Source organism: Pempheris klunzingeri, chromosome 2, assembly GCF_042242105.1.
Source record: "Pempheris klunzingeri isolate RE-2024b chromosome 2, fPemKlu1.hap1, whole genome shotgun sequence".
Taxonomy (NCBI): Eukaryota; Metazoa; Chordata; class Actinopteri; order Acropomatiformes; family Pempheridae; genus Pempheris; species Pempheris klunzingeri.
Window position 1 is genome coordinate 24469134 of NC_092013.1, and position 16446 is coordinate 24485579.

Sequence of the window (16446 nt, forward strand, 5' to 3'; positions counted from 1 at the left end):
AAATATTCCAAGTCCTACAAGCAAATCATAGACTGGAGGCTGGTCAAATGAGACTCTTATAAATCTGTACAATTTATGCAAAGAGTTTGCTGAATAAAAACAAGATGCAAATGGTAAGGTTTGTTACTTTTGAGTCTTATCCAGATTTTGATCTTATTCAGGATATGAAAGTTTACATATGTAGCCTGGTCATAAATGATTGGGTCTTTTTTCCTCAAACACATTCAGAAAAGAATTGTGTTAATTCTGCAATTCTGATGGTTAAAGACACTCACGGGGGTAACAAAGCAGCACAGCTATTAACTGCCATTCGTTAACAACATCAGTTAAACCAATGAGGAAGCAGATCTACCCTCTATGTACAACCTCTGAGACACCTTCCTCAGTGGAAGCTTAATGTTCAGCTTTCAGCTGCAAACTGTTTACAGTCGTCTTCTAATCAACAAAGCTGCAGATACCACAGCACATTAACTATTACAGTAGACGGACTTTAGCTCAATACCTCCTGCAAATACCTCACACTAATGAACTCTAGACTAACTAACAACAGTAGTGGATTGTTTCTAAATAAAAGAAAAGTTACATTTGTTGAGCCACAAAATTCATAATTAATCTAAAGTAACATACATAAGCTACAACACATGACCAATATTAAAATTCAAATTTGTGCATAATCTTTTGGTGCTGTTGTAAAGTAGTCCGGCCAAACAGGTCAAGGAAGGTGGTAGGCAGACAGACTCGGCAGAGTTCTTGAGTGCAAACGAGGTGCTTTTATTTTACAGTGCTCCATGAGATAAATCAAAACTATTTACAAAAAAAACATAATTTCCAAATTAAACTGTAGCTACTCAAAAGAAACCTATAGTGTAACAGCACAGCCCTCACGACTCAATCCAGTCAATCCAGCCCCCCTCAATCCAGGTACCCACTGCTTATATAGTGAATCCAATTTCCTCCTTTGCTCACTTCAGCGCAACCGTTTGGTAGCATGGGGACAGTCTGTACAGTGAATTGCAACTAATCTGCAAGTAAAAACCTACAAACCTCTAGACCTTGATCTATTTCCCCATAATCTAAACAAGCAAAAAGCAACAATTTATGTATTTTAACAACAAATATTTGTCAAAAGGAAACAAAAAAAACCCTCCACATGGTCTAACCCAATGATGCCATGCTGACATCACCTAAACCATAAAATGGGGAAGTGTGGGGCCGGCCTCCTCTCAAACACTCCTCCCACATGGTGAGCCAGAACAAACAAAAGGTAAGTATAACAAAGGAATGAACAATTGACCCATATTTAAACCTGCAAATGAATAAAGGGTAACTGAACTAAATGACTTTAATTCTTCCTGCGCTCGATGTAAAGTGTAACCTGACATACAAACCCAGGATAGTAAGTGTCCTGCTACACTAGCCTGGATAATCAAAGCAAAAACACATAAGGAAAACAGACATGTCCAGGGACAAGTGGTGAGAAGACCCATGTGCTCACCCACTTTGTCACAGCTGTACACAGCACGGCGAGAGGTAGAGTACACCCTGGACTGGTTGGAAGGCCACGCTCTCATTGAAGTTACCAGTTAACCCAACCTGCATGTATTTGTCGGAGTATCCAGAGAAAACCCACGCAAGCACAGGGGGAACATGCAAACTCCACACAAAAAGGTTCAAGGTTTACAGCGCAAACCTGCTGGCCAGCGGATTCAAACCTGGCTCCTTCTTGCTGTGAGGCAACAGTGCTAACCACCATGCTGCCCAGCTGTACACATTGTATTTAAAGGATATAGGCTACATTTTACAAGTCATGCTTGTTTTCCCGAGATTTTGAATACAGTGATGATTTATTTCAAGGGCAAGCTTCGTATTTTCTGCCAAATTTTAACAGGCATAGCTGTGTACCTCCTGCCTTCATTCCCCTGCTGCACAACCAAAGAGCATTTGGTATCAGACTGCGACTACCGAAGATACATAATTTTTTGGTGATCGGGCGTTATCAGAAAAAAAGGCTTTTTGAATTTGAATGGCATTATTGGGTCATGGGAGGACACCTGTAAAGCTCTTGTGTACAATAAACCACCTGCCATACTGCTTAAATGAAAAATACCAGTGTTTTAAGTGCAAAACCTATGTAACACTCGTGTAAGGAAAGAATTTATTTTGGTATTTTGTTGGTGGCTATTTTGTTCTGATTAACAGGAGGCAGCAGCATCTTTCCAGTGCACCTGAAAATGAAGTGTCATATCAAAAGAAACAATCTCCATTTTATATTCACTGAATGGCAGCCAAACAGTATGACATTGAGCAATGTGTGTATGATGGGTGTGTTTGTATTTTTTCAGGTAATATAAACAGTTGGACTGTTATTCAACCTCCACTGCAAATTAGGTGTGTTGGCAAAATGTACAAACTTTCAGCTGTGTTCAAAGAACAACTCCAACAAGACGAACTGAAATAGCTCAACACAACTTTTAAATGATATTACTGGTGGTTTCTCTAAATTCAACACAATATGCCACTACTACAGTCTCAAAATCATTCAACCCCTTCTTGACGAGCATCTTCAGTATTTAGTAGAGTAGCATTTTGCTGTTATGACCTGGTGCAAATGTGATGCATAGCCAGAAACCAGGTTCTGACAGCGTTCCTGAGGAATCCTTCCTCATGGACCAATATTTTTCAACCTTTTTTGAGCCACGGCACATTTTTTACATTGGAAAAATCTTGCGGCGCACCACCAACCAAAAATGTTGCAAAATGACACTCTGTAGCCTAATATAGTTTATATAATTACAATATAGTTTCTCTCTCTCTCTCTCTCTCGAGTTCAGCAACTAGGTAACTAGCTGTGAGGGCTTTCTCATTTACCTTTGTGGTTTTTCTCTTAAAAGTTCCGTTTCTCTGTGTTTTCACACAAGCGAACAAAATAGTTCGTCGGCTTGTTTTGAAGCGACAGGTGTTTCGTTTGGCGATGGCGTTTAAACTTGCTTGGCACCATGGCGCTGTTGGACAGCTTCTCACCACACACCAAGCATAATGGAGTCGGTGTCGTCTCATCCCCGGTGAAAGTAAATCCAAACGAAAGATAGCTTTCGCTGTATTGCCTCGAGCTCACCGTCTTTGCTTTCTTTTTACCACCACTCATACTAGGGCCTGTCTGACCTGGGTCAGATTTTGGTCCAGGGCCCAGTTCGGAGTTTGCATTTTTCTTTTTTAAAAACTTCTCCATCACTGTCACCACAACCTGTCGCATGCGTCACTGATTCTCTTGTCTCTGAGAAGGAACGAGGCAATTGACTACCTGCTGCCACCTGGACGAATGTTACATTACTCTGCCAGTCACTATATTACAGCACAGACACTCGACAATGGCATATTATTTGCAGATAATAATTAATAAATGTTAATAAAAAAAAGAATTTTAAGACTAATTAAGTGAAATTGGATAATTTCTCACGGCACACCTGACGATCTCTGTGCTGCGGCACAGTGGTTGAAAATCACTGTCATGGACAATAGCCTCCAGCTCTCTAATATTCTTGGGTTTGAGTGCTGCAACCGCCTTCTTCAAATCCCACCAGAGATTTTCCATGGGATTCAAGTCAGGTGACTGTGACGGCCACTCTAGTATCTTCCACAACTTTTCTCTGAAGCCAAACCTTGGTGGACTTTGAGGTATGCTTGGGATCAGTGTACTGTTGGAAGGTCAAATTATGCCCAAGCTTCAGCTTCCTCACAGGTGGCAAAACAGGATGGAATCCTAGGATGGAATGATACTTGATTGAACCATCTTGCCCTCCAAACACTGCAGATTTCCTGTGTCAGAAGAAGCAAAGCAGCCCCAGAGCATCACTGAGCCACTGTCATGCTTCACTGTAGGCAGGCAACAATTTAATGATGGAGAGGAAAAGAGATGGGAGAAAGGCATGACTGATGCAAAGTATGAGGGATGCAAAGCAGCTGACAACATGTGGTGTGTCATCACCACAGCTCAAATCACACCTTACCCAGAATCCTTTATGACCCCTAAAGAGTCTCTTTTTCTGCCTTATTTCTGTTTCCCTTGAGGTGAGTTTCGAGCAAATCTCTATGGATCACAGTGTGTGAGCATGCTTGTGTGTTTGTGTAATTTGCATGAAACCAAAGGCCCATCCCCTTCATACAAGATAATCTCACAAAGGTGCTCTAAGCCAAGTAGGAGCTGCAGAACAGTTGCAAAGGAAGAACTGTATTACCTAAGCCAAGAATTTGCACGAGGGTGTGTATGTGCCGTCTAATGCCAGTGTGCCTGGTGGTTTCTTTGGCACAGCTCTAGTAGCCCTCCTCCACTCCTGTTCTCACCAGTGATCTGCCAACTGCAAATCTCTTCTCCAATCCACATAAATTCACAGTGATAACTTCCTGGCATCCGTCTGTCATCTCTGTTTTTATCCACAGTTTTGTGGTCAGGTTGTACCTTGCCAGGACACATTCTCAGCCATATAAAAAAAAAAAGTAGACTTAAAGCACTCTTTAATAAATCCACCTCAACGTGAAGGTGCTCTTGACTTCAGTGGTCTGTCTGCTGTTGGTCTGATATTGACAGCTCTTTGAGAAATTATGACAGAAATGACTGCACCTTGTATTGTCTGTCCTGGCAGAAAATCTGTACATAAATAGTTTCTAAATGATATTATAACTCATTTATCAACTTATGTTTCATAGGGGAGTGATTTTTTTAAGACATTTTGGCCTGGCACTTATATGTAGGTAAAAGGGAAGAAAAGCTTTTGGGGTGCAACGAGTTGACAACTGGGCATTTTAGAGGAAAGTATAAAATAGTTGGTAAAGAGCACAATACTGGGAAACAAAATTCTAATCTAGAAATAATGTAAATAGCAACACCTATAACCTGTAAAGTATAAAACACATTTCAACATTACAGTTACAATATTCTCCCTACACTGTAGTACAGTGAGAGTACAGTAAGATAACTAAAGGGGCTATGGGGAAAATCTTCACTGCTACAGCACCTACAAACCATAGTTTCTCACATTCCTCATGTGCATAACACAAGGCACTTTAATTATCTGGTTTAGTTTGAGGTCGTCTGGCTGTGGCGCAAATCTCACCTCATAAGATTCAGACTCCTGATATCTCAGAAAACATCCACTGAGCAAAGTAAAAGACAGACTGTAGATCACTGGCAAAAACTTAACAAACAAACAATAAAGATCCTCACCAGAAAATGACAGCATTAGTTCTACGTACACGATTACATGGGTTGTTGGAGTACACTGACAGTCAATTTATTGAGTCATTCAAGTATGAGGACAGACGTTCATAAGCTGTAGAAATACAGTAAATCCAAATGCTTCATAACGTACCTGCTTGTAATTACTGAATACAATTCAACTTGTAAAAGAAAACAACTGTAGTGCAAAGTTAGAAATGTAAAGGTGCTCAGATAGTGAGTGTTTGCCACCAGATTATTGTTTCCAATCTAAACATGATGGGTTAAAATAGCAGGCAGGTGTTAAAAGTGCTATACTTTATCATCACAATAATCTTGCTCCATGCTATGCTGACGACTATTGCCTTAATAGGCAACATAAAACATGTTTTTTACTGTGCATCTTTAGTGATGTGTCCATTCGCTCCCATACTTAAAAGCCTGACTCATGTAGTCAGCAGACAGAAAAAAGGTTTCCCAGAGTCACAGACCATAACATAATGTTTTCAATTGGATTGCTTTAATGTCGTATGTTGTAGAAACTACTTATTCTGTGGCCTTTGTGTTAGAGATAGAAACTGTCCTAAGGGCAATACTGCAAAATATAACATTTTAGAATCATTCTCCATTAACTTTATTGCACTTTTGTCATTTTTAGTGCACCTTCCAAAAAGACAGAAAATGGGGAAATACATTACAACAACACTAAGTCCTCTGATTGAAATGTCAGTGATCACATTACAGTTAGAAATGCTTATCACTTTTATCCCTTGCCTCTCTATTACCTCCCCTTTCAAGCTGTCTGTTCATCTTTCCCTCCTTTCTTTGTTTTGAACACTCTCTCTTCCATCTTTCTGTCCTTTGTTTCAACCTTTTATCCTACCCTCTCTCTCTCTCTCACGCCATTCCTCCATGTCCAATTCACTCCTTTTATCTCATTCCTTGCTCTGTCTCTCACCCCCTCCCTCCATCTTCACACACACTCCCTTTCTTTCTCTTGGCTCACATTCAGACCCCCTTTGTCCATATCTCTCTCTCTCTGTCTCTCTCTTGCTCACTCTGTCAGTATTTTGTACCAGAAAGAGCTTAGTCCGAAGACAGATCAATAAACCATCAGTTGCATATTGAGAGCCAATGATAACAGCTGTGCCCTAGAAGGCTAATTCTTCCTATCCTCACTCCCGCTTCCCCCTTCAGTTTGTTGGTCTTCTTTCTATGTTAGTCTAATTTTGTCTTCATTATATATGAAGTTTGAATTGCATTAGGTCCTGCTTTTGTCTTTTGATGCTCCATTGTAACCTGTTTCTTCTTCTCTTTATCTCCTCTATTTGCTCTCTGTTAGCATTAAGCCTACTGTCTTTGTTGCAGAGGATATACTGTAGTTGGAAATCAGTGTGCAAACTCAAGCTGCACACATCCAGAGCAACAAAATCCAGTCTAGATCTAATGTTTGAAGACATGCTACTGTAACGCATGTGAACTAAAGGGGTTAAAACAAATATGACTAGTTAAAAACAATTTAACTATTGACTTCAGGTTTAAGTATTATGCCTATATCTCTGTTATTAGAGACTACAGTTGTGATAACGTTGTCTGTTTTTGTCTCCTCAAGTAGCTCCAGTGTAACAATGTTGAGCTTTCGCGAAAGTTGAGAAACAGATCGAAGTTAAAACGGTTATTGAAGATGAGCAGTTATCAGATGATAGTGAAACGGTTTCAGTGTAGAATCCAAGAGACCATCAGAAGTGACAGTTTCAGTAAGTTGCATTTTAAATGCCATGGTAAGCTAGCCCCTCGGTTCTATTTTGCTAGCTTTGTTGTGTGGTAGCAACTGTTATGTTAATGATGCTCAGACAAAGCTGCAGACCGAACATACCACCCTCTACGGCACTGATATCATACACACTCTTGGCGCTGCATATACTCCCAATAACATTACATCCTCCTAAAGATGTTTTTTTTTTTCAATGTAACAACCTTAAATACAACAATGATGCTTCTATGTAAAACCTTAGTTCAAAAACAATGAAATAAATTCAAACAAAAAAGCATTTTACCCAGTTACAGTGGGGCAAAAAAGTATTTAGTCAGCCACCTATTGTGCAAGTTATCCCACTTAAAAAGATGAGAGAGGCCTGTAATTTTCATCATAGGTACACTTCAACTATGAGAGACAGAATGGGGGGAAAGAATCCAGGAAATCACATTGTAGGATTTTTAATGAATTAATTGGTAAATTCCTCTGTAAAGTAAGTATTTGGTCACCTACAAACAAACAAGATTTCTGGCTCTCACAGACCTGCAACTTCTTCTTTAAGAGGCTCCTCTGTCTTCCACTCGTTACCTGTATTAATGGCACCTGTTTGAACTCGTTATCAGTATAAAAGACACCTGTCCACAACCTCAAACAGTCACACTCCAAACTCCACTATGGCCAAGCCCAAAGAGCTGTCAAAGGACACCAGAAACAAAATTGTAGACCTGCACCAGGCTGGGAAGACTGAATCTGCAATAGGTAAGCAGCTTGGTGTGAAGAAATCAACTGTGGGAGCAATTATTAGAAAATGGAAGACATACAAGACCACTGATAATCTCCCTCGATCTGGGGCTCCACGCAAGATCTCACCCCGTGGGGTCAAAATGATCACAAGAACGGTGAGCAATATAGAATGTCCCTTGCTCTGTCTGAAAAGTCAAATGGACTTTTCCCAGATGTGACTTGTGAATTTCCTGTCATTTAGTTTGTTGTAATGAGTTTTACAGCTTTGAACATGTCCTGGTACATAGCTGTGTCGTGGAAATTTCTGAAAGATAAAGTCTGCTGCAAGGAGTTCTTGTGCGCATTTATTTTTGCAAAAAGGAACAGCTGTTACAGAGACAGTCCCGCAGTCTAACAGTTCTGAAACAGACTTCCCTGAGTCTCTGTCTCTGTTGCTTTTTATGAGGTGAGGACCTGTAGGCTTGGGGGTTTGGCCTGTAGACCCTGGGATATGCAAAACAATACACATCCTGTTGATCAGACGTTATTTCAACACCTCTTTTGTTCCCATACCTGGACAGGATGCATCCTGACAGACCAAATGTTTTCTTCTGTGGTCTGGTCGGGACACACCTTGGTGGATCAAACTGTGAATTTACATTTCTTTGTCTTCTGACATGCAAATTCCCATCACAGCTGATTTCCTCTTTGGATGTCCAGTATTGCTAGGTTTCATTTGAAACTGTGGTGGAAAATCTAGAATGAAAAAACAAACTGATGAGAAAGAATTAGTCTCTGAGTGTTTTAATGCAACTTTAGACTTTGTACAAAGGGTCGAAACCATACAGTCAACTGCTGCAGAAGGAATCGGCCAACAATACATGTCCACCAGAATTTTATACACGGGACACAGGACACATTCAATTCAGTCAATTTGATATACTGCATTAGATAATTACAATCAAGACCTGTACTAGACAAAACAGACAAGACTTTGCATCTGAGTTGACAGCACTTCTTGTTCTCCCAAGTTCAAGTAGAGTATCACATATATCAGTATAAAGTTCAAGTAGATGTTGGAGGTCATGTACAGTCCAACTTTTGTCTTACATTGGTTCAACATAAATGGCTTATTCATTAGACAGATTATGGACAGTAATGAAAGGGAAAATCAAGTGAAATATGATAGTGTTCAAGTCAAGTGTGATAGTGTAGGAGAGTATTTATATTTAGTACAATTTTTTTTCCCCTACAGAAACATTATTCCTTTCTGTTCATTCATTCATTGTACTGTCTCTGTAGTTCCTTAGCTGCTTTGTCCCAGAGATCAACTGTAATCTGTCTCGGACCATGCATGACCAGTGTAATAGTTGGATCAATCTGGAAATGGTGTTTCTCTACTAAGCATCCGGTCTTTCAGAGCATTATTGTCTCTCTCAACACCATATGTTTGTTTCTTAGGGCCTAGCTTTGAGCATGTGGTCTTCCCAGTGTTGCTGGAAATTGTTGCTGTGTTATCTCAGACCCTGTTTTGTGTTTTTGTCCATTCTATAGACAGGTCTGAGTTTTTCTTCTGATGTTCAATGAGATGTTGAATATTTCCACTGACATTAAATTGCAATCCGCAACAGTGTTAAGCTCAAATGTCACATCCCTCTTGTTTGTTATCAGATCTTGAGTCCACTCATTTTCATCCTCCATCTCTGCATTGTCAATCATTTTGATGCATACCGGTTGGTCCACTTAAGCTGCGCCAATGAACATGTCACTGTTACCCTCACACTGTTCCAACAGCATGCAATCTCCAGCTATTTCAATTAGATGCCTTTTGATCATCCCGTGATGCTGACTTTGTCCTTCTCTTCTCGTCTCTATTTTTCTTGGTTGTTTTGACAGTTTTTATTTTACTTACCTCAGTCTCTTCATCAAACACTTCAATCAGAATCGATGTGATCTCACTGGCACAGCAGACATAAATTGCCTTTTCTAAGGTAACATCCACTCTCTCATAGCCTGCCTCTCACTCCATTACTTGTTATGTCACAGACTATCACGTACCAAAGAGTCATGCAGTTGTCCAAATTCACAGTCTTTCGTCTTAACTTTCAAATATGTCACATAGGTGTCTTTGGTCTCTATTAGTCCTTGAGCCTTCATAAGGCAAGGCAAGTATAGCTATAGTTATTTGTATAGCACTTTTCAGACACAAGGCAATTCAAAGTGCTTTACAGGGACATAAAACGCAATGAAAACAAAACACAGAAACATTAACATTATCATAAAAAAATGTGTTGATGTATGGTTTCTTCACCACTTTAATTTTATCTCGCGATATCTTGGAGGACAAATATGTTTCAAACCTTTATTCACCTGCCACATGTAGAAATGTAGCATACTGTACGTTCCTCGACTTTCAGCTATACCACCAGTTGTGCAAAACAGTTAAAACATCTGGATCTATGGTTTATAGTGTAGTGAAAAAGACAAGTGTTGTGCTAAAAGAAATTAAGCCTGCACGCTGCTCTGTTGATTGAAACACTGGAACTATAGGAATAATGGAAAGTCACTGGAGCAAATATATATATGCTGAAGGATAATATGTTGTTTGTAGTTTTAGTAATTATTCCAACTATGACCTATATTCTTCACCATGGTTTGGATGCATATACTTTTCACTATGATTTACAATAGTTTTCAGCTAGATAGTAGATTAGAGATTAGAAAAACTAGGCATTTCACTTCCATAGAGATGGTCAAACCGCTTCCACTATTAGAAACTGGCAAAAAACATGATTTTTCATAGCATTAACCGGTCATATTGTTGACATATCAAGCACATGTTTTTGACTGACAGTGGAACGCTGTGGACTAATGTGGACTAAAGAAAATAAAGAGAGGAAAAGATGGATAAAATCTCATGATTAAATGTTGAGTAATGTAGTAGTTATAGTTTATAAATGAACATAAAATGAAAAACAACAGTACGGCTTCTGTGCTCCCAAGCCATACAGAAAAACTGACATAATGAAAAAAAGACATACTGTGGGCTGAGGGGCATGGAAAAAGAGAAATAGGCTATATGTCCATGGACACGAATTAATGGACTAAATTTTATGGCTATTTCAGGAACTTTGGGAAACCAGGTTGGAACTTACCAAGGAGTAGGTTACATGTCTAGGAAACTATCATTGATTGTATTTAACATTTAAAGGACAAGAAGGAAAAGACATTTGGGAAACTATTCTTTCTTGCTTAGAGGTACATGTTCACATTCATACCACTCTTGTGCTGTACACTAAATATGAAGCCACTGCCACCAAACCAGTGAACGTAGCTTTAGCACAAAACCTGGAAACATTGAAACAGCCTGGTTATGTTCAAAAGGTTAAAAAAAATCGGCCTAGCAGCATTTTACTGGAGGCTAGTGTATGTGATTGACTTTCTCTTTTTTGCAGCAACTAGCATGGAAGAAATAGTTGCCTAGCAACTATACAGAGTCTTCAGGAAGTTACTGGTCCCAACCAGGAGATGCACCATGTAACCCGTGTAAAATGGTGATTTGTTCTTTTCACACTTTTTTTTTTTGTTTTTGTACAGATGAATCAAACAAGATATAATGTGTTGATCAGCTTTTAAGTGCTGGTAGGTGGATTTTATTACCTTTTGACAGAGGTAGGCTGATTATTATTTAGACAGATAATTTAGATTTAGACTATATTAGATCTGTTTGTCAGGCCCATATGTAAATGCCTGTAAAAGCTTTTCTACATCTTGTTTGTTTTTACAGCTATGCTTGTCAAAGGTCATAGTGATCTCAAAGCAAACAGCATGGATCATTACATTGCCAGTGAAAGGCTAATTACAAATTTATCCAAGTGAATGGTGTTATTAACAGAAGCAACATTACTTTGTACAATATAAACTTAATTAATATATTGCTTAAAGCTGTTGGCGCTGGTGTGCGTGTAAACATTTCTTTTTTCTCTTTGAGAAACCTACTGCTCTGTAATTACTGGATTCTTTAATATTTAATCTTTTCAGGTCACATATCTTTGTGTGTGTGTGTGTGTGTGTGTGTGTGTGTGTTTTTTACATGTAACAACTTTTTCAGCTGCTGCCAACTCATATCAGGGCACAGACCTTAGCCATTTTTCTTCATAATGCTGAGAAACTGCTGAGATGGCTTGAGAAATAAATTGGTGCATCTACTTGTATTTTATGCATGTGTGTGTATATGGGCGTGTATATCCAACTGTTAGTTTTGGAAATGTCAGCTAATAGATTTTGAAGCGCTGTGTTAAGTTAAACACAATATCTTCAATGGATAACCATGAGAAATATACTCCAGGTCTTTCTCTCATTGCTCTTCCCCTCATTTGTTCTCTTTATTTATCTTTGTGTATTTTCCTTGAGTGTGCCTACTGACAACGTTGAAATAAACCACGATAAACTTGATCCCAAATGTTTTTCAGTGTATTAAGAGTTCCCTGCAGAAAGGAATGCCATTGTTAATTTTTTCTCTCTGCCTATTCTGGATTTCTTCTTTTATGCTCAACATACAGTAGATATATGCACTACTGTACACTCTTCTCTCTCTCTCTCTCTCCCCTCAAAGGCCTCAAGTTGCCAGAACAGCATCTTTTGAGGGAGAGTTGTTATTGTTGTCAAATATTTCATGGTCATTGTGCTGATCTCTATATATTTGGTGTGTACAAGTGTATGTTCTGGTGTGTGTTGGATGTGTCTTGGGCTACATGCCTGTGTGCACATCCATTTTATGTTCCTGTCTGCATAAACATTTATTTATCATGTGGTTGTTAGGCACCTTGCCGATTTTTACATATTTAGTGAATTTATGTGTTTATGCTTGTGTGCGTAGGTTGAAGATATTTTCATACCTGTGTATAAAGGCACATATATTTTAGTGTGTGTTTGCAGTGTTATTTGTGTAATTGTGTTTTGGGGCACAGTTCAATATTTGTATAATTGCTGGTATCTGCTGTGCGTGTCCTAATGTTACCCTGATTTTCTTTTTTTATGTAAGAATGAATAATCAGAGCAATCCAAAGTTTATGTGATTGTTTGCCGTTTGTTGCGAATTAAACATTATGTGTCTCACTTGTTTCTGCTGTTTATTATGTTTATGTGCCTGGAGCTGGATCCATGAGAAAGTCTCTGTCTCCTTAGCTCGCCTTAAAATTCACTCAGGCCGTCAGTGCTTTGAATTACTACATCAAGAGCAGGTTGATTTAGCATTTATTTATTCAGAGCGGCATTTAAACAGCCAAGGGAGAGACTAACACACTGGAAAGACAAGTTGAGTGGGAGCTTGTGCAGGGAAAAAAGGAGGAAGTGAACTTAAAGACATATGAGTTTATCTAAGCATTTCTTTCAAGAACCTTCCCTATATATTGTCTAATTTCTTGGGCCATGTTTTCCAATTTTTTTTTTCAAAGCAAAAAGCCATCTTTAATATTGTAATCAAGACTGAATTGTTAAATTAATTTAGAGTTAGACCTGTGGGTTAAAGCTGTCTGATAATTGTGTCATCTTTTAGTCACAGAACATTACACATCTAACTCTAGACCCATAATCATAGGTTTTACACTTCAGTATGCTTCATCTCCACATCTGTATGTACAGTATGTGCCCACTTAATCAGAGCCTTTTCAGGCTCATAGAGCCATTTCCAATTGGAGGCGAAGAAACAATGGAAACGAAAATGTTCCTGCTGCTTTTTATAGGAGCAGCTCCCACGTGGCTGAAAGAACTCAGCCTGATTGCCTAAACATATACATCTAAATTTCCATGAGTGCAGTGAGGAGGTGAATGGATAAGCCTATGATACCCTGACAGAAGGGCTCTCCCTTTTAGGAGAACATTGATTTTATATAAACGTATTATTATATCCAGCAAATCCTTCAAATAAACCTCAAGCACTGATATATACATTGATATAACTGCCCTCCAGAACAACTCACAGCATTTTATGATCTGGCAGCCCTATCAGCAGGACATCATATCATCTGTGCCTTCCAAAGCTTCAGAATGCCTTCAGAAATCAGTGTTGTAGAAATAAATCTGTTTTTTTTAAGAGTTACTGGTCTCTGGTGTGATCATTCCTCCTGTCTATACAGCCTGTGAAGGGATATCTTCACTGTTTGCGACAGCAGGACACAAAACATTCATGGAAAAAGTATTTTATTTGTTTTCCTTTAACATCCGCTCATGGAATCTAAAACATGAATTAATTTGTATTTTATGGTTGTTTCAATAATTAAAAGTAGAGGCTACGGGTGCAGTTGGTAGCATTGAGAAGAGAGTGGACTTAGCTTGCTTTGGAAGCTCCAGGCAGCTCCAAAGCTCCTGCCTGCCCGGGGCGGGGGAGGCAGAAGGGGGCCTCCAAAGCTGGCTGGCTGCTGTTCTCTGAGCTTTCAATTTCCCCATTCCCCCCCCACGATAAAATTTCAAAAGTCCATCCACCATATTTAGTAAAAATAAGCTAGCTTGACTTTGTGATTGTGTTTTTATTATTAAGTTCTCCACTTAGCTGTACCATACAGTGGGGCAAAAAAGTATTTAGTCAGCCACCAATTGTGCAAGTTATCCCACTTAAAAAGATGAGAGAGGCCTATAATTTTCATCATAGGTACACTTAAACTATGAAAGACAGAATGGGGGGAAAGAATCCAGGAAATCACATTGTAGGATTTTTAATGAATTAATTGGTAAATTCCTCAGTAAAATAAGTATTTGGTCACCTACAAACAAGCAAGATTTCTGGCTCTCACAGACCTGCAACTTCTTCTTTAAGAGGCTCCTCTGTCCGCCACTCGTTACCTGTATTAATGGCACTTGTTTGAAGTCGTTATCAGTATAAAAGACACCTGTCCACAACCTCAAACAGTCACACTCCAAACTCCACTATGGCCAAGACCAAAGAGCTGTCAAAGGACACCAGAAACAAAATTGTAGACCTGCACCAGGCTGGGAAGACTGAATCTGCAATAGGTAAGCAGCTTGGTGTGAAGAAATCAACTGTGGGAGCAATTATTAGAAAATGGAAGACATACAAGACCACTGATAATCTCCCTCGATCTGGGGCTCCACGCAAGATCTCACCCCGTGGGGTCAAAATGATCACAAGAACGGTGAGTAAAAATCCCAGAACCACACGGGGGGACCTAGTGAATGACCTGCAGAGAGCTGGGACCAAAGTAACGAAGGCTACCATCAGTAACACACTACGCCGCCAGGGACTCAAATCCTGCAGTGCCAGACGTGTCCCCCTGCTTAAGCCAGTACATGTCCAGGCCCGTCTGAAGTTTGCTAGAGAGCATCTGGATGATCCAGAAGAGGATTGGGAGAATGTCATATGGTCAGATGAAACCAAAATAGAACTTTTTGGTAAAAACTCAACTTGTCGTGTTTGGAGGAGAAAGAATGCTGAGTTGCATCCAAAGAACACCATACCTACTGTGAAGCATGGGGGTGGAAACATCATGCTTTGGGGCTGTTTTTCTGCAAAGGGACCAGGACGACTGATCCGTGTAAAGGAAAGAATGAATGGGGCCATGTATCGTGAGATTTTGAGTGAAAACCTCCTTCCATCAGGAAGGGCATTGAAGATGAAACGTGGCTGGGTCTTTCAGCATGACAATGATCCCAAACACACCGCCCGGGCAACGAAGGAGTGGCTTCGTAAGAAGCATTTCAAGATCCTGGAGTGGCCTAGCCAGTCTCCAGATCTCAACCCCATAGAAAATCTTTGGAGGGAGTTGAAAGTCCGTGTTGCCCAGCGACCGCCCCAAAACATCACTGCTCTAGAGGAGATCTGCATGGAGGAATGGACCAAAATACCAGCAACAGTGTGTGAAAACCTTGTGAAGACTTACAGAAAATGTTTGACCTCTGTCATTGCCAACAAAGGGTATATAACAATGTGTGATTAAAAAAGAGGAGAGGAGCAGAATTGCTTGTTGACAGAGATGCACTTCTTTTGCGAACAGCCAGGAAGCTGCTCGCCCAACAATCATTGTATCATGGCTCTTTGCGGCACTTCTGCCTCCTGTGTGTCCCCGGAATAAGAATGAAACATAAACTATATTCCACATAGCTAGAATTAACTTAAAATAACTTTGAATTAGAAGTTTCTCAGCCATTGCCATTGCCAAGCTCCTCCTGAAGCTTAAGATGTCTGATGTACCACTATCAGGATACGGTAACAGTTTGAGAATTTAATACATTTTTGCACAGGACAAAGATGATGAATTTTGTCCCATTTTACAGCAAAGTGTTGATAGGAAGAGAACATATTTCATTTGTTCATTGGTGTGTCAGATGGTTGCACCTGTGCCAGGGCTAGTGGTTTGTAAAGAGTCCTAAATGTAAGGGATGACATCATTGTTGGTTTAGTTTGCCCTATTGTATCTCAGCGTGGTTAAAAAAAAAAGGCATCATCCAGTTTAATTAATCACTGATTTAATGACCAACCCACAGAGAACTGACTGACCAAAATCAAATGCACCCAAGATGTTCCATGACCAGCGGGTGCGTGCTTGCTAGCATGCTAACTGCTGTAATGTCCACAGTGGATCCTTTTTCTACATACACTGAGGGACTTTTTAGTCAGTAAGCTGTCTGAGGCCTTTCTGCTGTTGGTGACAGTTTGTCACATTGTCACTGTAGACAAGCTTCCATCTCAAAATGCTTAAAAACTTTGAAAACTTGCAAGACAACAAATAAAAGTTATCCT